The sequence below is a fragment of the Salvelinus fontinalis genome, chromosome 38 (assembly GCF_029448725.1).
Source record: "Salvelinus fontinalis isolate EN_2023a chromosome 38, ASM2944872v1, whole genome shotgun sequence".
Classification (NCBI taxonomy): Eukaryota; Metazoa; Chordata; class Actinopteri; order Salmoniformes; family Salmonidae; genus Salvelinus; species Salvelinus fontinalis.
The window spans coordinates 16,267,773-16,289,404 of record NC_074702.1 but is presented as its reverse complement, the minus strand read 5'-3'; the positions used below and the strand labels follow the sequence as shown (position 1 = coordinate 16,289,404).

At 47.7% G+C, this 21,632-nt stretch overlaps 1 pseudogene; it reads left to right on the top strand.

Annotated features, from left to right (window-relative positions):
* LOC129837154 (activating signal cointegrator 1 complex subunit 3-like) overlaps positions 1 to 19,097 on the top strand; it is a 277,375-nt pseudogene extending 258,278 nt beyond the window's left edge.
* Positions 19,098 to 21,632: the final 2,535 nt, after the last annotated feature.

The following is a 21,632-nucleotide window of genomic DNA, read 5'->3' as shown; positions in this document are numbered from 1 at the left end:
CCAGCTAGATTCCCTTATCCACTCCCCCCAGCTAGATTCCCGTGTCCACTCCCCCCAGCTAGATTCCCTTATCCACTCCCCCCAGCTAGATTCTCTTATCCACTCCCCCCAGCTAGATGCCTTTGTCCACTCCCCCCAGCTAGATGCCCTTGTCTACTCCCCCCAGCTAGATGCCCCTGTCCCCTCCCCCCAGCTAGATGCCCTTATCCACTCCCCCCAGCTAGATGCCATTATCCACTCCCCCCAGCTAGATGCCCTTGTCCACTCCCCCCAGCTAGATTCCCGTATCCACTCCCCCCAGCTAGATGCCCTTGTCCACTCCCCCCAGCTAGATTCCCTTATCCATTCCCCCCAGCTAGATTCCCTTATCCACTCCCCCCAGCTAGATTCACTTGTCCACTCCCCCCAGCTAGATTCCCTTGTCCACTCCCCGCAGTTAGATTCCCTTATCCACTCCCCCCAGCTAGATTCCCTTATCCACTCCCCCCAGCTAGATTCCCTTATCCACTCCCCCCAGCTAGATTCCCTTGTCCACTCCCCCCAGCTAGATGCCCTTGTCCACTCCCCCCAGCTAGATGCCCTTGTCCACTCCCCCAGCTAGATTCCCTTGTCCACTCCCCCCAGCTAGATGCCCTTGTCCACTCCCCCCAGCTAGATTCCCTTGTCCACTCCCCCCAGCTAGATGCCCTTGTCCACTCCCCCCAGCTAGATTCCCTTGTCCACTCCCCCCAGCTAGATTCCCTTGTCCACTCCCCCCAGCTAGATGCCCTTGTCCACTCCCCCCAGCTAGATGCCCTTGTCCACTCACCCCAGCTAGATGCCCTTGTCCACTCCCCCCAGCTAGATTCCCTTGTCCACTCTCCCCAGCTAGATGCCCTTGTCCACTCCCCCCAGCTAGATTCCCTTATCCACTCCGCCCAGCTAGATGCCCTTGTCCACTCCCCCCAGCTAAATTCCCTTATCCACTCCCCCCAGCTAGATTCCCTTATCCACTTCCCCCAGCTAGATTTCCTTGTCCACTCCCCCAGCTAGATGCCCTTGTCCACTCCCCCAGCTAGATGCCCTTGTCCACTCCCCCTAGCTAGATTCCCTTGTCCACTCCCCCTAGCTAGATTCCCTTATCCACTCCCCCCAGCTAGATGCCCTTGTCCACTCCCCCTAGCTAGATTCCCTTATCCACTCCCCCCAGCTAGATGCCCTTGTCCACTCCCCCCAGCTAGATGCCCTTGTCCACTCCCCCCAGCTATATGCCCTTGTCCACTCCCCCCAGCTAGATGCCCTTGTCCACTCCCCCCAGCTAGATGCCCTTGTCCACTCCCCCCAGCTAGAATCCCTTGTCCACTCCCCCCAGCTAGATGCCCTTATCCACTCCCCCAGCTAGATCCCCTTGTCCACTCCCCCCAGCTAGATGCCCTTATCCACTCCCCCCAGCTAGATTCCCTTATCCACTCCCCCCAGCTAGATTCCCTTATCCACTCCCCCCAGCTAGATTCACTTGTCCACTCCCCCCAGCTAGATTCCCTTGTCCACTCCCCGCAGTTAGATTCCCTTATCCACTCCCCCCAGCTAGATTCCCTTATCCACTCCCCCCAGCTAGATTCCCTTATCCACTCCCCCCAGCTAGATTCCCTTGTCCACTCCCCCCAGCTAGATTTCCTTATCCACTCCCCCCAGCTAGATTTCCTTGTCCACTCCCCCAGCTAGATGCCCATGTCCACTCCCCCCAGCTAGATTCCCTTGTCCACTCCCCCCAGCTAGATGCCCTTGTCCACTCCCCCCAGCTAGATGCCCTTGTCCACTCCCCCCAGCAAGATTCCCTTGTCCACTCCCCCCAACTAGATTCCCTTGTCCACTCCCCCAGCTAGATTCCTTTATCCACTCCCCCCAGCTAAATGCCCTTGTCCACTCCCCCCAGCTAGATTCCCTTATCCACTCCCCCCAGCTAGATGCCCTTGTCCACTCCCCCAGCTAGATTCCCTTATCCACTCCCCCCAGCTAGATTCCCTTGTCCACTCCCCCAGCTAGATGCCCTTGTCCACTCCCCCCAGCTAGATGCCCTTGTCCACTCCCCCCAGCTAGATGCCCTTGTCCACTCCCCCCAGCTAGAATCCCTTGTCCACTCCCCCCAGCTAGATGCCCTTATCCACTCCCCCAGCTAGATCCCCTTGTCCACTCCCCCCAGCTAGATTCCCTTATCCACTCCCCCCAGCTAGATTCCCTTATCCACTCCCCCCAGCTAGATTCCCTTATCCACTCCCCCAGCTAGATTCCCTTGTCCACTCCCCCCAGCTAGATTCCCTAGTCCACTCCCCCCAGCTAGATTCCCTTGTCCACTCCCCCCAGCTAGATTCCCTTATCCACTCCCCCAGCTAGATTCCCGTATCCACTCCCCCCAGCTAGATCCCCTTATCCACTCCCCCCAGCTAGATGCCCTTGTCCACTCCCCCCAGCTAGATGCCCTTGTCCACTCCTCCCAGCTAGATTCCCTTATCCACTCCCCCCAGCTATATGCCCTTGTCCACTCCCCCCAGCTAGATTCCCTTATCCACTCCCCCCAGCTAGATTCCCTTATCCACTCCCCCCAGCTAGATGCCCTTGTCCACTCCCCCCAGCTAGATGCCCTTGTTCACTCCCCCCAGCTAGATGCCCTTGTCCACTCCCCCCAGCTAGATGCCCTTGTCCACTCCCCCCAGCTAGATGCCCTTGTCCACTCCCCCCAGCTAGATTCCCTTAGCCACTCCCCCCAGCTAGATGCCCTTGTCCACTCCCCCCAGCTAGATTCCCTTATCCACTCCCCCAGCTAGATTCCCTTAGCCAATCCCCCCAGCTAGATGCCCTTATCCACTCTGTTACGCACGCCTCTGAGAAGAGGGAACGCAACTCCCTGCTATAACTCAACTCTCTGAAGTGCAAGAGGTATGGACTGTAGGTGCGAGCAAGGATGACACAAAAGCAGATTTTACCGTTTACTTGGATTTATTTTCTTACACGGTAATATGGGGAAAAGGGGCTGGACGGAACCAAAGCAAAGAAAGTAAATATCAAAGTTCCCCCTCTCCTATCTAACCTGCCTACCCACTTAACTTACCTAACTTAGCACCGTCTGGTGCCCTAACCAAAATACAGGGGGTGGTCCGCCCAGGTCTTACCTAGTGTGCCTAGACAGTAAATATGCTACGGGTATATGTATGCCCGCGGGCCTCTTGCCTAAGCACTCCCAAAGTGCCTTCTCCTTCCCCCCTGGGAACACATGAAATATAGTAATTATTAATGATTTCACAAACACTCACAAACACAGGACATAGAAAAACTGCTACCAACAACAACAGTACATACCACACTTTCTGATACACAACCCACACTATATCACAATCTAATTTTTCTCTCTCTCAATCTCCAAATCTCTACTCCTTATCTCATCTCTCTCCTCTCTCCTCTCTCCTCTCAATCTCAATCTTCTCTCTCTTGGCAGAACACTGGCTTTTATCTTCAGGTGGCAATGGTGATTAGAGTCAGCTGCTTCTTGACGAGGGGGCGGGGTCAGCTCCAATCACCAATTAGCCTGGGGTTGACCAATCACCTGGTTGGGGAGTACTTCAGGAAGCCATCTCCTGAAACACACACTCAAATACAAAACAGAACACAGAAACTGGGGAACGTAACACGCCCACCACAAAAATTGCAAACATACGGTTTGTAATAACAAAAACCAACGCTTCCCCAGTTAGTAAACCCGTGATAGAGCGTCAGCAACCACATTCGCTGAGCCCTTCACATAGGCTATCTGTACATTATATCCTTGTACAATCAGAGCCCACCGCATAAGGCGGCGGTTCTGATTGTACATTTGCTTTAAGAACACTAAAGGATTATGGTCCGTGAAGACCATTACAGGAAAGGCACTGGATCCCACATATACCTCAAAGAACTGTAAGGCTAGCAATAAAGCTAGCGTCTCTTGTTCAATTGTGGAGTACCTTGACTGACACGAGTTGAACTTACGGGAAAAGAAACTGACGGGCCGATCCACTCCGTCTTCATCTTCCTGTAAGAGAACCGCACCCACCCCCACTATACTAGCGTCAACCTCCAACTTAAAAGGTTTGTCAAAGTTGGGGGCGGCAAGCACTGGGGCACTACAAAGTAGCGCTTTAGCGGACTCAAAAGCATGGTTACAGTCCTTGGACCACCTAAATGGTACCTTGGGACTAAGCAGAGACGAAAGGGGAGCTACTACCGTCGAGAAATTCTTACAGAATGTACGATAGTACCCTACCATCCCTAGGAATCTGCGCAACTGGCGTCGAGTCGTGGGAGCAGGAAAAGCAACAATTGCTTCCACTTTGCCAGTTTCTGGGCGCACTTGACCTCGTCCCACTTGTTTCCCTAAGTAAGTCACCGTAGCCTTCCCAAACTCACACTTGCGAAGACTGGTGTCTCCTTTTTGACATTCAATCACCTTCTCAGGGGTGACAGACAAAAGAATGTCATGTAATTGGGGTGCGATTTCGCAGTCCCCTTCCTTAGTTTTTACAGGAGTAAAAACTGTCGGACTTGCAGAAGGAATACTCGGTGCATTGTCTTCTACTTCAATATTCTCAAAAATGGAACTAGCCAAATCCACCACATCTCCAAGCTTGCGAGATTGTGCCCTCGTTAACACACAAGCAGGAAAAACATGTGGAAATGCTTGAACCAATTTCTCATCTGCAATTTTGATTTCTGGGTTGTCTACTACCTCTAACACAGGAGTAACGTTACCACCAGCAATATCATTCCCTAATAGCAATGTGACTCCTTTTACTGGCAGTGTAGACACTACACCAACACGGAAACGTCCTGATACCAAGTCTGACACTAAGTGGACCCAGTGTAATGGTACAGGTACTGTTTTTGTCTCTATCCCCTGTAATATAACATGCGAGCCACAATACGTTTCAGGAGACCAGGGTAAAGCATCAGTAATAATTACTGACTGCGCCGCCCCTGTGTCTCGTAAGATTTTAATTGGCTTTTGATCAGCTTGTTCTCCAGTTAAGGAAACACAACCGGTAGAGATAAACGGAGCATAAACAGGATCCGGTTTCTCAAATGCTGAATCAATACCTCGGACCAACGGACGAGCCAAAGACTTGACTAAACCCAAACTTTTCCTTTTTGGGGACGGTGACTGGGACTGTTTCGGTTTATTTTTCAAAACTGGGCAGTCCGCAATCACGTGACCCTTTTGGTGACAGTAAAAACATTCACGGATCTCATGAAAAGGCTTGTCAGAGGAAAAGCGACCTGAATGAGGCACTGATGACGTAATCAGTCTACCTTCAAAACGAGGTGCACCAAAGACAGTCTTGTGTGTCAAAGCGTACTCATCTGCCAACACTGCTGCCTGGGCCAATGTCACCACTTTCTGTTCATTTAAATGAACTACAACTCTATCAGGGAGGTTGCTTTTAAAATCCTCCAACAGCATCAACTCCCGAATATCAGCAAAGGTGTTAGCTTTGCTGGCTGAACACCATCGATTAAACAGAGACTCTTTGTCCCTAGCAAACTCAACAAAAGTACGGTGAGAGGGTTTCTTGTGGTTCCTGAAGCGCTGTCTATAAGCTTCAGGCACCAACTCATACGCCCGCAACACGGTAGTTTTAACTGTTTCGTAATGTAAACTGTCTTCCAGCGAGAGAGCAGCTACTACTTCCTGGGCTTTCCCAGACAATTTACATTGTAACAGGAGCGGCCAAACCTCAAGTGGCCAATGCAGCGCAGCGGCCACACGCTCAAACGCAGAGAAATAGGAATCAACTTCCGACTCTCGGAATGGTGGGACTAAAGCGATATTTTTACTTACATCAAAGTGGGCTTGATGACGAGCAGCTTTTGGAGTCGTACCGGAGCCAGCTTCTAGCTCCAGTTGTCGGATCCTCACCTCCTTGTCGGCTTCTATTTTCCTTATTTCAAGATCAAAATGCATTTGTCTCTCTTTATCTTTTTGCTCCATTTCTAACCGGGCCAGCCTCACCTTTAGCCTAGCGGTCCCGTCTGAACGACCTGAAGCAGAAGATAAAGGATCGAATCGAGGCAATGTAAAGGGGGTACGAGCAACCCCTTCCTCCGCCCTGTCCTCCGACTTGGCATCAGAAGGTCTACCCGTCTCCTCTCCTTGCAATGAGAGAATTCTTTCTCTCACTAAACCCTCCCTGACTAGCACCAAAAGCTCAGCCTTTAGGGCTTTCTCAGGGATAACAAATCCATAATGGTCAGCTATAGCTATAAGGTCTACTTTTCGAAACCTCACCAAACAATCAATAGAGGGCGCTTCAATGAACTTGGAGATGGCTGAGGCAGCCATCTTGTACACAACAATCTACTGAATACACAAACTAAACAAGTCATCCAAACTCACAACCTACCATCACACCTCAATCACTAACCACAGAGAGCTCAGTGCAGCAGGGTCCGGTGGGTTTAATGGAATCCCGGATGAGCCCCCATTATGTTACGCACGCCTCTGAGAAGAGGGAACGCAACTCCCTGCTATAACTCAACTCTCTAAAGTGCAAGAGGTATGGACTGTAGGTGCGAGCAAGGATGACACAAAAGCAGATTTTACCGTTTACTTGGATTTATTTTCTTACACGGTAATATGGGGAAAAGGGGCTGGACGGAACCAAAGCAAAGAAAGTAAATATCAAAGTTCCCCCTCTCCTATCTAACCTGCCTACCCACTTAACTTACCTAACTTAGCACCGTCTGGTGCCCTAACCAAAATACAGGGGGTGGTCCGCCCAGGTCTTACCTAGTGTGCCTAGACAGTAAATATGCTACGGGTATATGTATGCCCGCGGGCCTCTTGCCTAAGCACTCCCAAAGTGCCTTCTCCTTCCCCCCTGGGAACACATGAAATATAGTAATTATTAATGATTTCACAAACACTCACAAACACAGGACATAGAAAAACTGCTACCAACAACAACAGTACATACCACACTTTCTGATACACAACCCACACTATATCACAATCTAATTTTTCTCTCTCTCAATCTCCAAATCTCTACTCCTTATCTCATCTCTCTCCTCTCTCCTCTCTCCTCTCAATCTCAATCTTCTCTCTCTTGGCAGAACACTGGCTTTTATCTTCAGGTGGCAATGGTGATTAGAGTCAGCTGCTTCTTGACGAGGGGGCGGGGTCAGCTCCAATCACCAATTAGCCTGGGGTTGACCAATCACCTGGTTGGGGAGTACTTCAGGAAGCCATCTCCTGAAACACACACTCAAATACAAAACAGAACACAGAAACTGGGGAACGTAACACACTCCCCCCAGCTAGATGCCCTTGTCCACTCCCCCCAGCTAAATGCCCTTATTCACTCCCCCCAGCTAGATGCCCTTGTCCACTCCCCCCAGCTAGATGCCCTTGTCCACTCCCCCCACCTAGATGCCCTTGTCCACTCCCCCCAGCTAGATGCCCTTGTCCACTCCCCCCAGCAAGATGCCCTTGTCCACTCCCCCCAGCTAGATGCCCTTGTCCACTCCCCCAGCTAGATTCCCTTGTCCACTCCCCCCAGCTAGATGCCCTTGTCCACTCCCCCCAGCTAGATTCCCTTGTCCACTCCCCCCAGCTAGATGCCCTTGTCCACTCCCCCCAGCTAGATTCCCTTGTCCACTCCCCCCAGCTAGATGCCCTTGTCCACTCCCCCCAGCTAGATTCCCTTATCCACTCCGCCCAGCTAGATTCCCTTGTCCACTCCCCCCAGCTAGATTCCCTTATCCACTCCCCCCAGCTAGATTCCCTTATCCACTCCCCCCAACTAGATTCCCTTATCCACTTCCCCCAGCTAGATTTCATTGTCCACTCCCCCAGCTAGATTCCCTTGTCCACTCCCCCAGCTAGATGCACTTGTCCACTCCCCCTAGCTAGATTCCCTTATCCACTCCCCCTAGCTAGATTCCCTTATCCACTCCCCCCAGCTAGATGCCCTTGTCCACTCCCCCTAGCTAGATTCCCTTATCCACTCCCCCCAGCTAGATGCCCTTGTCCACTCCCCCCAGCTAGATGCCCTTGTCCACTCCCCCCAGCTAGATTCCCTTGTCCACTCCCCCAGCTAGATTCCTTTATCCACTCCCCCCAGCTAGATGCCCTTGTCCACTCCCCCCAGCTAGATTCCCTTATCCACTCCCCCCAGCTAGATGCCCTTGTCCACTCCCCCCAGCTAGATTCCCTTATCCACTCCCCCCAGCTAGATTTTCTTGTCCACTCCCCCCAGCTAGATGCCCTTGTCCACTCCCCCCAGCTAGATGCCCTTGTCCACTCCCCCCAGCTAGATGCCCTTGTCCACTCCCCCCAGCTAGATGCCCTTGTCCACTCCCCCCAGCTAGATGCCCTTATCCACTCCCCCCAGCTAGATTCCCTTATCCACTCCCCCCAGCTAGATTCCCTTGTCCACTCCCCCCAGCTAGATGCCCTTATCCACTCCCCCCAGCTAGATCCCCTTGTCCACTCCCCCCAGCTAGATGCCCTTATCCACTCCCCCCAGCTAGATTCCCTTATCCACTCCCCCCAGCTAGATGCCCTTGTCCACTCCCCCCAGCTAGATGCCCTTGTCCACTCCCCCCAGCTAGATGCCCTTATCCACTCCCCCAGCTAGATTCCCTTATCCACTCCCCCCAGCTAGATGCCCTTGTCCACTCCCCCCAGCTAGATTCCCTTATCCACTCCCCCCAGCTAGATGCCCTTGTCCACTCCCCCCAGCTAGATTCCCTTATCCACTCCCCCCAGCTAGATTCCCTTGTCCACTCCCCCCAGCCAGATTTCCTTGTCCACTCCCCCAGCTAGATGCCCTTGTCCACTCCCCCAGCTAGATTCCCTTGTCCACTCCCCCCAGCTAGATTCCCTTATCCACTCCCCCCAACTAGATTCCCTTATCCACTTCCCCCAGCTAGATTTCCTTGTCCACTCCCCCAGCTAGATTCCCTTGTCCACTCCCCCAGCTAGATGCACTTGTCCACTCCCCCTAGCTAGATTCCCTTATCCACTCCCCCTAGCTAGATTCCCTTTTCCACTCCCCCCAGCTAGATGCCCTTGTCCACTCCCCCTAGCTAGATTCCCTTATCCACTCCCCCCAGCTAGATGCCCTTGTCCACTCCCCCCAGCTAGATGCCCTTGTCCACTCCCCCCAGCTAGATTCCCTTGTCCACTCCCCCAGCTAGATTCCTTTATCCACTCCCCCCAGCTAGATGCCCTTGTCCACTCCCCCCAGCTAGATTCCCTTATCCACTCCCCCCAGCTAGATGCCCTTGTCCACTCCCCCCAGCTAGATTCCCTTATCCACTCCCCCCAGCTAGATTTTCTTGTCCACTCCCCCCAGCTAGATGCCCTTGTCCACTCCCCCCAGCTAGATGCCCTTGTCCACTCCCCCCAGCTAGATGCCCTTGTCCACTCCCCCCAGCTAGATGCCCTTACCCACTCCCCCCAGCTAGATTCCCTTATCCACTCCCCCCAGCTAGATTCCCTTGTCCACTCCCCCCAGCTAGATGCCCTTATCCACTCCCCCCAGCTAGATCCCCTTGTCCACTCCCCCCAGCTAGATGCCCTTATCCACTCCCCCCAGCTAGATTCCCTTATCCACTCCCCCCAGCTAGATGCCCTTGTCCACTCCCCCCAGCTAGATGCCCTTGTCCACTCCCCCCAGCTAGATGCCCTTATCCACTCCCCCCAGCTAGATTTCCTTATCCACTCCCCCCAGCTAGATGCCCTTGTCCACTCCCCCCAGCTAGATTCCCTTATCCACTCCCCCCAGCTAGATGCCCTTGTCCACTCCCCCCAGCTAGATTCCCTTATCCACTCCCCCCAGCTAGATTCCCTTGTCCACTCCCCCCAGCTAGATTTCCTTGTCCACTCCCCCAGCTAGATGCCCTTGTCCACTCCCCCCAGCTAGATTCCCTTGTCCACTCCCCCCAGCTAGATTCCCTTATCCACTCCCCCCAGCTAGATTCTCTTATCCACTCCCCCCAGCTAGATTCCCTTGTCCACTCCCCCAGCTAGATTCCCTTATCCACTCCCCCCAGCTAGATTCCCTTGTCCACTCCCCCAGCTAGATGCCCTTGTCCACTCCCCCAGCTAGATGCCCTTGTCCACTCCCCCAGCTAGATGCCCTTGTCCACTCCCCCAGCTAGATGCCCTTGTCCACTCCCCCAGCTAGATGCCCTTATCCACTCCCCCCAGCTAGATTCCCTTGCCCCCCCCCCCCCCCCGAAGCTCTACTTTTGCCTCTTCTTAAAGTTCACAAGTGACCTACTATATACACACACACACACACTGAAAGAGTATGTGAAAAAAGTATGTTTCTCTTCCTCCCTTTCTCTTCCCTCTGTCTGTCTCTCTGTTTCTCCTTCTCTTTCCAATATTTGCCTCCCCTTTTCCCTCCCTCCCTGTCTATAAATGTCACTAAAGAAAAAGTGTGCAGGAGAGATGGATGGAGGGAGGGAGGCAGGGATGGATTGCTGGATGGAGTGAGTAGGGGAATTAGCAGTTAGTGTGTTATGGGGATCTCTTTATAAAGATCTATTGTCTTTATCCCCTGCACATCTGCATGCAGACACTAAACCACTGCCATATCAATCCCGTTTTCCCCTCATCGTTCCCTCTGTTCCTCCATCCCCCTCTTTTCTAACACTGCATCTCTCTGCTGATGGATGTCAGCTTAACAGTCCAGAGCAGGGTAGGCCCAATGACAAATGTCTCCGCTGGTTCTCTGTTGACAGAAATACGTTGGGGAAACTTAACGTACTGCAGTGAGTTAGAGAAACGCAGAAAAAGAGCCATGCGTGTCCATGCATCTGTGTCCTCTAAAACCCCACAAACAAACCTCAACACAGAACACCACATCAGCACTAAACACAGCCCGATTGATAGGGGATCATGGTTTTATATTAGACCAAATGGTTTTATATTAGACCAAATGGTTTTATACTAGATCCAATGGTTTTATACTAGACCCAATGGTTTTATACTAGACCCAATGGTTTTATATTAGACCCAATGGTTTTATATTAGACCCAATGGTTTTATATTAGACCCAATGGTTTTATATTAGACCCAATGGTTTTATATTAGACCCAATGGTTTTATACTAGACCCAATGGTTTTATATTAGACCCAATGGTTTTATATTAGACCCAATGGTTTTATACTAGACCCAATGGTTTTATACTAGACCCAATGGTTTTATATTAGACCCAATGGTTTTATATTAGACCCAATGGTTTTATACTAGACCCAATGGTTTTATACTAGACCCAATGGTTTTATACTAGACCCAATGGTTTTATGTTAGACCCAATGGTTTTATACTAGACCCAATGGTTTTATACTAGACCCAATAGTTTTATATTAGACCAAATGGTTTTATACTAGACCCAATGGTTTTATACTAGACCCAATGGTTTTATACTAAACCCAATGGTTTTATACTAGACCAAATGGTTTTATATTAGACCCAATGGTTTTATATTAGACCCAATGGTTTTATGTTAGACCAAATGGTTTTACGTTAGACCAAATGGTTTTACATTAGACCGAATGGTTTTATATTAGACCAAATAGTTTTATACTAGACCCAATGGTTTTATACTAGACCCAATGGTTTTATACTAGACCCAATGCTTTTATATTAGACCCAATGCTTTTATACTAGACCTAATAGTTTTATATTAGACCCAATGGTTTTATACTAGACCCAATGGTTTTATACTAGACCCAATGGTTTTATACTAGACCCAATGGTTTTATACTAGACCCAATGGTTTTATATTAGACCCAATGGTTTTATACTAGACCCAATGGTTTTATACTAGACCCAATGGTTTTATACTAGACCCAATGGTTTTATACTAGACCCAATGGTTTTATATTAGACCCAATGGTTTTATGTTAGACCAAAAGGTCTTATATTAGACCCAATGGTTTTACATTAGACCGAATGGTTTTATATTAGACCAAATGGTTTTAAATAGCCTATACATATCCTATAAGGAGTGAAGAATAGAGATGTGGGTAGACATTTAGACATTCCACCTAGACTGAGTGTTTTGGTTGTTCAACATCATCCATTCACAGTTTAGCACAGAGTCTAACAATATGAAAGAGAACCACCACTGCACATTGTATTAAAAAATACAACTTTATATTGTGGGAAATTGCTGTGTAGTTGCTGACTATTCATAGGATTTTATGAGCAGGTGCAGACAGTTGTAACTTAAGGTTTCTTCATTCGCTGAGAGGTTTTGCTCTTAAATATATTTTGGGTGGACTGCTCTCTTGGGTGAGGGGAGCCAGTGATCCCGATGCAGCTGTTTTAACAGAGATGACTGAAACAAAGGATCTAACCACAGAACCACAGCAGGGTACTAACTTCCTCCTCGCTGACTTTGATCTCTCTCCTTCTCGCTTTCTCTTTATATCCCCCTCTCTCTTCCCTTCTCTCTCCCTCTCCTACCCCTCCCTTCCTCCCTCACCCTCCTTCCCTGAACAGTGAGCTGGCTCAGCGTCTCCCCCTGCAGGTCAACTCCTACAGCTAATACAGCGCTCACACCAAGACCCACCTGCTGCTGCAGGCCCATTTCAGCCACGCCCAGCTGCTCTGCTCCGACTACGGCACCGACTCCAAGACCGTGCTGGACAACGCCATACGCATCTGTCAGTGTGTGTGCAAGATCTGCTGTGTAGGTTTATGTACTGTACCACACACTACATCCCTCTGGGTACATCCACCGCCCTGCTCCTTTCTGAACAGTGCACCTCTGAAATACTTCCTCTGTTTTCTTGTCCTTTTGTTTCCATCAAAAAGAACAGCTTGTTTTCATACATCCTAGAATGGATCCTCTCTCAGCCCTGGGATTCAGACCCTGAGCACATTTCCATGTGTCAGTCAGTCAGAGCACCAGTACTCAGATGTTCTGGGTGGAAGAAAGCTCTTCCCTGTTCATTCAATATGGGAAATGGAAGGCTTGTCTAAAGACACAGAGGCAGTTTCTGCTTAGTGCTTGGAGACACTTTGTAGCATGATCAGTACAGAGTGCAGTAGAGGTGACATAGGGATGACATAGAGAAGATGTAGACAGGGCTCTAAATGTAATGTTTTTATTGGTAGCACTGGTGCTCCCAACTTTTAAAAAAAAGTTAGGAGCACAACAGAAAATCTTGGAGCACCAAAATATATATATGTTTTAATTGATTAAGATATAGCATGTTGGGTCTATATGAATTCTAGCTACTTTTGAGGCACATGTTGTGGTATATAACTAATATTTAACCCTGTAAGACATTTGTTTATTGTCAAAAGCTAAAATGTCATTTAAATGACAAAGTGTTTGGCTGGTGGGGTTTCTGTACTGTGTGTGTAATAGAGTTTGCGAAATAAACGACCACTCGAATGGTACAAATCATCAAGATATATCAAAGTATATAAGTCTACTTTGCAGTTAACATTTAATTTGGAAAGTTGTGTGGGAAAGCCTTTAGAAATGACTGTTTCGGTGTCACTAACTGGCTACAGGAAGTGCTGGACAGTGCACACGGGCATTCCCATGCCGTTACGTCTTCAGAAAGTTGAAGGAAAAATACAAGTCAGTGATGCATACTTGAATATTCTTTACTTTGGATTGAACAAATAGGCTTTGGATTGAACGACTCTACGGTAGGGCACTCAGAAACAACTGCACAGTGAAGCATATCATTACAACCATTATTATCTGGGTGATTTGTTTTCCTGGTTATACTGGTGCTCTCAAAATAAAATGGTATCTCCACAGCACGATATCCAGGAGCACGTTGCCACCAAATGGTTGCTCTTTAGAGCCCTGGATATAGACATGACATAGAGGTGCCATAAAGGTGTCATAGAGGGCATCAGATACCAGGAGACTGGTAAACCGAAAGCCTGACAAGGTTTTCAAATAATCTAAATGATCATTGTTGACTTGTGTTCAAACTATTTCCATTTCAGTGTGATAATGAATCTGTATATGTTTTTGCCCATGGTGATAATTTCAGCCTTTTTAAAAGACAAAGACAAATACTGTATCTATTTTGGGTCTCTGGCTTCCTAGCATGAAAGTGTTGAGCGTGATGAGGAAGACAGTCAGGTTTGACCACAGGACCTCACAGGGACAGCACGGCTTTAACAAGACAGACTGCACTGTCTGCCACTAACCTAACCACCACACACACACTTACTGCTGATAGTTCCACTACACACACAATACACACACACACAATCTTAGAATACACACACACATAATGTGGATCCTGACCGGCAGGAGCCCCTGTCACTCAGGAGGGTGTGGAGATGAGTTGTAGCTCCTCGTAAAAAGAGCCTTATCAGGGATTGCTCCTAACAACCAGGCCTACCCACCAAGTGCCCTGGCCACCAGATCCCAGGTCTGCTGGTGATTGGCCATGCCTGGGAGAGATTTGGTCCATGTATGCCCGTAGGATCTGGTTCTGTAACTCATTGTTGCTGCCTTTGTATGTGTGGGGGGGATGATCTGCGAAGCGCTGACTGTGTGTGTGTCTGGTAGTGATTGTCCATTGCTCGTACACTTTTATGGCTCCCTGCTTTGCCAGGCCAGGCTAACAGAGCCTTTTTCCTCATGTGGCGAGGGTATCGTATTCATTAGAGCCAAACGGAAAATGAAATCAAGCGTCTCTTTTTGGACTGAAGTTTCAGTCCGTTTTCTTCCGTTTGATGCCTAATGAATATGGCCCAGCTAACGGGGACTCCAGTGACATCAGCCGTAGTTCTGTCACCATCCATTTGCTTCTTCAGCTTCTGTGAAATGTTAATCAGTACTACTTTAATTTGTACTGCATTAGCATTTTGATTAACTCTGCCGGGGCTTCGCCTGTGCACTCAAGGTCCTCTTTAGTCATAGTTACTGCCGGGGAATTACTTTCTGATTAATTAAGTTTGTTAGAATACAGCGGAGCTTGGCAAACTCTAACCTTACGAGGGAGGGAGGGAGCAGGTTAACGTTATTTCATCATGAATCTTGTTCTGGAGGGAGCTCTGCAGAGTGGTCATAAAATATGATTTTAAACCCTAACACTAACCTTAACAACACTGCTAACCCTAATGCCTAACCCTAACCTTAAATTAACACCAAAAGGCAAAAAAGCAACACCAAAAAGCAACATAGCCAATTTTTACTTGTCAGCTTGCCCCAGTTCTGCCTCCAGGACAAGGCTCATCCCAAAAAACGTCAACCTGCGAAAAAGTAGTGGGGGGGGGGGTGTTACAGAAATTGAGGGCTGTATTTATTGTGTAGATGTTTAGCATATGTGCATGAATGTGTAAAGACATGCTGAATTTGAGTGAGCAAAATGGGCTCAATCGTAACATAACTCATTGTGAGTAAATCTCACACTGATGTCAGTGGGGGATTTTATATAGTCATATAAATGCACGCATTTTTCAACTAAAGTATTTCCTGTCTGTCTACAGGCCATGCTGGACGTAGCAGCCAACGAGGGCTGGCTGGTGACTGCTCTCAGCATCTGTAACCTGGTGCAGATGATCGTTCAGGGCAGGTGGCTCAATGACTCCTCAATACTGACCCTACCTACCATAGAGCAGCAGCACCTCTACCTGTTCAGGTAGACAACATGATTCTACTGACCCCTGCTGATGGGGGTGTCTGGGTTGTAGTGAAGGTAGACTGCAGCATCAGTCACCACGCAGAGGAGTATAAGCACTTTCTATGTTTCTTATCATCTGTCTGTGTCTTGTCTGTTTGTTGTGCCATCGGACTCTATTTTATGTACCGTTGTATGTTTAAGCACACACACACACAGGATGAGCATGGTGCTAGGACTCTTAATTAACGCTCTATGGCATGGACCATTTTATAATCCACCGACACTATCAAACTCTGCAAGCATTCTTATCATCAGGCAGCATCAGTTATATTCTTCTAACCTCGGGCTGCTCACGCACACACACTAACACACACACACACACACACACTAACACACACACACACACTAACACACACACACACACACACAGAGGAAATTCAAGAGTGAGTGTCCAAGGCAATCTTAATTATTTTTACATACACACCATATGGATTTGAGAGACTGTCCTACAGTGAAGAATAATTTTGTGCCAACTCAATAAATATGGTAAGGAGAAAGGGATAGAGGGATGAGAGAGGACAGAGGTTCCAGTGGCGACAACACAGCAGGAAGTGTGGTTAGGATTTAAAATCACATGACTAGATCTGCCCCCTGTTGTTCCCTGCAGCAGGTGGAGCACTGAGGGTGGGGCGGATGCATGGGCTTCCACGGACCAATAGAAGTGCTCCCTGAGCTGATTGCCTCCTGCGAGGGGCGGGAGAACACCTTCGCTGCCATCGTGGGGGGGAGCTTCAGCCCCATCAGATCTCCCAGGTAACAACCTTCTAACATTCTGCGTTCCTTCACCTCACTGTTATAGAACACATCCAGATACTGGATGTGTAAAGTGTCACTTTCCTATAGAAACAGAGGCTTTCTAGGGGTACATACGCTTCACCATGAACCCTCCAGTCTCCATTGTCCTCCACCACAATAAAATAACGTGAAATACTTCAAAGGTGTCAGCCTCATCTCCCTATTCATGTGACCTTCTCAAATACACTACCAGAGCACTACCAAACAACATATACACACACTCTACCACCGTCAGCCCACACACAGACACACAAACACACAGAGTGAGAAGCATCAGTCTGTCGCGGTGGTCCAAGGTACCTCCAGGATCTCCTATTACGGTCCAATGCGAGGGTTTACAGCACCAATCTAAGTGCTAATTGCAGCTGTAATGAGAGCGTCCAGGCGCCGCTGCCAGTCCAGCGGCTTTGCCCAATCAGTATCCCCGCTCCCCCTCCTCCCAGCCCCTCAACGCTCTCCCCCCCATGGCATTGCGGCCTGGCTAATTAAATAACTGGATGCGTGGCAACGTCCCAGTCTGATTCGCCAGGGGACAGTAATCCTTACATAAATAGCTTTTGTTGGGTGAATCTGAGAGGCTTTTCTCCTTCTCCCATCCCAGTCCCTCCCTGACACTGACAGGGTCTTCAGGAGGAAAACATACACATATTCAGACATGCACATTCGCCCACCTATCATCCATACTCTCTCTCTCTACCTTCCCTCTACCTCTCTTGCTCTATCCCCTTTTGGATTTGTGTTTTCTTCTCCATTTGAGTCAGAGATGTTAAAGTCACCATGACAAAGCTTTAAGAGGCACCTAAGACCATGGGAATTATGTCTGTTTGAATGAATCAAGCTTTCTTCAAACGCTCTAGTCTTACCAGATAGATATGTCCAAGGCTCTCACTTAAGTCTGACTCTCTTCACCTCTGGCTCTTTGTTTGTCTCCCTCCTCTTTTCTCTCTCTCTGCACTCCGGTCTGACACATTTCCTTGTCTCTCTCTCCCTCTCTCATTTCTCTGCACCCCTCTCTGTTTCTCTTTTACTTTCCCTCCTCCCTCTCCCCTCCTCTCCTCCAGGCCTGGTCATTCCTCAGCCATCTGCCGGTGGTGGAGGTGCGTCTGAGTGTGAAGGGTTGGTGGGAGGGGTGTGGGGAGCAGGCCCTGCGCTCGCTCCCTTCGGCCGGGGGGAAGCTCAGGGACGACAGAAGCTGGATGGATGTCCACGCTGACCAGGAGTACGTCCTGCAAGTCTCACTGCAGCGCATCAACACCGGCCAGCAGAGGGTACGTACACACACTCATGCTCACACATGTATAAAGGAGCTCACACACACATTATTGACGTTAGTTATGATTGACTGCTGATGAGTTGATTTGTCATCATGTTTTCCAGAGGAAGCAGGACAGTAAGGCACAGGCCCCCAGGTTCCCTAAGAATAAGGATGAGGGCTGGTTTCTGGTTCTAGGAGAGGTGAAGCGCAGAGAGCTACTGGCCGTCAAACGCATCGGATACTGCCGACACCGCAGCACCGTTTCCCTCGCCTTCTACACCCCCGAGAAGACCGGAAAGTACGTATTGGAATGTTAAGAAGAATTGGAAAAAGTTCAAAACATTTTTTTCTTTGGGGTCTAAGCCTGGTTACTTTATGCATCTTGGCACAGCTGCCAGTGTGAAAGGGCTTTATAAAATAGTTTGATTAATTGATATTTATCCCACCACAAACTCTTACTTCCCCTGGTAACCCCCTCCTCTCCCTCCAGGTGTATTTACACGCTATACTTGATGAGTGACAGTTACCTGGGTATGACCTCCACCTCAACGTGACCCCTGCCTGCATTGCTGCCCAGGTCAACAGTAAAGTCACTGAGGCCATGGGAGGAATGTCCGTCAAGTGATACGTCAACATGATGACATCATCATGAGTGACATGGTGACAATGACCATATAAAAATGACGAGACAATGGCCATGTGTCTTTAGACGCCAATGTTTGTGATATTTACCCTGATTATGTGATGATGGTAATTGTGTGACTGGATGTTAGCCTTAAAGCAGGGATGTCAAGCTCATTCCATGGAGAGCTTAGTATCTGCGGGTTTTTGTTTTTTCCTTTCAATTAAGACTTTGACAACCAGGTGAGGGGAGTTGTTCCTTACTAATTTGTGACCTTAACTTATCAATCAAGTACAAGGGATGAGCCAAAAACCCTCCGACACTCTTGCCTTCTGTGGAATGAGTTTGACACATGTGCCTTAAAGGGTCCCATGCCTGTCTGGTCCTAATATGGAGGGATGGAGGGAGGGAGGGTTAAGGAACTAGGGAGAGTCTGGGTCATGGGCTATGAGAAACTGTTTGGCCTAATGGGACCCTGTACAATGATTGGTCAGTTAATAGAAATAGTCATGAAAGACAGGGCTGTCAAGTTACCTCATCAACATTGTGTAATACAATGAATACCTATTTTGTTGCAGTATATCATATCATTCCCCAGTCATATTCTGTAAATAATATATCCGGGGATCGGCCTACTATCTAAAACTCCCCAAATCCACCAACTTTTGAACGGGTGGTGAGGAAAATAAAATAGTGCTGTGGGGCTACAGGTACTGCCGCCCCCCCCCCCCCCCCCCCCCACAATCCTTAGTGTTTAGCAAGGAATAGCCTCCTCCTTTCCTTCTTCTTCCTCTCCTCCTCTTTCTTTGTGTAAGATTAATCTATAGAGCTGATCAAACTGCCATAGACAGTCATACAAGGAACAGAAGAACATAAAAAGATGTCTCAGTGTCTAATTGATTAGTATGTTGTAACTGTTTATTTTCTTGGGAGAGCTGACGACTATATTTTAGAACCAAACTTATGAGACAAACTCCATCTGCGTCTTTGTTCTGATTTTTGGATTGTCCAATCAATTGAAGCAGATGTGACTTTTCTGTTGATTGAATATAATGACTTTTGAATAAAACTTTTGTTTGGTTTGAAGTCTTGAAATTATTTTGGGGTTTTTCAACTTTGAGATAGTGACCTATATATTGTTATGTTATATATTACACTTACTATCAATGCCAAAAAACATATCATGCAAATAATTACCGACAAACCTAAAAAGCACACCATTTCATCTCAAACTACACTGCATGTATAAATACTTTCTCTGCTGACACTGTCTGGTTGCACCACCATGTCATTTCTATAGTATACAGTCTGTCACTGGGGCCATTTTCCTCTGCTATGGTTTCATCTGAATATGGAACCCGTATGGTCCTAAAGAACAACTCTCCGTCAGTCAGACATGGGTCAAATAAACATGTCAAACAGTTTCAAGTATTTGGTAGTGTTTGTGGTGAGCATGATTTAGATCTGTACCTACACCCCTGCGCTGGACTCTCCTCTCCTGTAGCGCTCAGGTTCACCACATGATCGCCATATTTCCACCTCTTCACTATTGGATCCAGAATTGCAGAGGGCTAATAGGCCTATTGTATGGGAATTAAACCATAAGGAATGTGTTGCTTTGTCTCTGTAAAAAAAATAGCATAGGCTACCTTTTTTCAGTCTGTATGCAGGGTATCCCAAATTTGAGCTGAATTAAATATGAATATAATTGTGTTACTTTATAGCCAAAGTGTGACAGGGACTCCAATGTAATTTGATGATTTTCGTCTGAGTAGGCCATATAGCTAAATAGTGGGCTGTGCAGGCCTCAGTGCTAGACCTGTATTTTATTATAGGTGTGTGTTGTTTGGTAGTGTAGCCTACTTCATTAAGGTTAGTTACGGATATTAGTCTAGCAGTGCCTAATGTGATAATCCACGTTTTCGAGTTAAAAAACTATGGAGTCTAATCTAATTAGCATAATAAAAAAATCACCAAAATCCTTCTGGTTAAGCTAGCTAGAGATATCTGTTTATATTTGATATTTTTGCATCTGCCTACTGCATCTGCCAATGGCGGCCTTCCGCATCTGTGGTGGAAGGTGGTTGAGCTACAGCGGTGTTTGTCAGATCAGGAGACATCTCACAAAAAAGTCTCTGTCATCTGAACGGTTTGGCCTACAAACTAATGTGTTCTCCGTTTTTCTCTACTACCCCCACAAGCGTCACTTCATGGGACACATCTGAAGTCTTACCACTGATCTGCCAACTTTCGTCTGAATTATCAGTTTGGGCTACACACTAATATGACCCCTCTATAGAAAGGCGAGGCTATCATGAACATATACATGTTGTTTTGCTCTAGGACACCCACAAGACTCATCTGAAGGTAGCCCAGTACCAGATTTATGGAAATAGTTTAGTGCCCAAAATGTATTTTGTTTTTAATATGGGTTAAAAAAAAAAGTATTTCCTGATCTTTAATCTCTCAGATATAGGACATACACTTTAAAATAAACATTTTTATTACCTTTTTGATAATCGTGTTTTCCATGTATGAATCTGTTATTCAATGTGTTTCTATAAACTAATAGCAGTAAGGCCAAATTCAATGTTTCATCAAGTAAGTAAATACTTTTTTTATAGGCCTACCTAAAGGGGTCCTAAAATTCAAAATCATAGCTAAATGATCCTTGGTATGACCATCTTAAAACAATGCCAAATGTTATTTTAGTAGAACCCCAGCTTAGATTCTTAAGGATGAACTTTTCTGTTATTTTCACAGTGAAATGTAGGCTATCTCTGTGTGTAGCCATTTAGACAAAACATCGTTAGATTGTCTAACTTGAGGCATGCCACATTACTGTCGATTAAGGCCTTCAATGACAGTGAACATGTTGATGTGAATTTCGTCATGTTAGGCTAATAATGCCTACCCAGTGGAGGTAGCCTAGGTAGATGTTTTACTGTGTGGCATCATTTTAAGTCCATCCTGGAGACTTAATAAGCTCGAGTATTTTCTATTCTCTTTTCCACAGATATTTGCAGTCTAATTAGTAGTAAATTTGGGTTTTACGAAAAGGTTAAACTGGCGTCAACTATTCCGTGCATGCACCGCATCCTGGGTTATTTTTCTTCATCGCGCGCCGCAGGAGATATCATATCATCTGGGCGTCCGTGTCGAAAGTGAAAGAAATACGAACACAACACATGATGGGAGAAAGACTAGAAGAGTGTGGATGAGGTGGGGTGGGAGAGTGGATGGGCAAGGGCACACTTGTCTTTCCG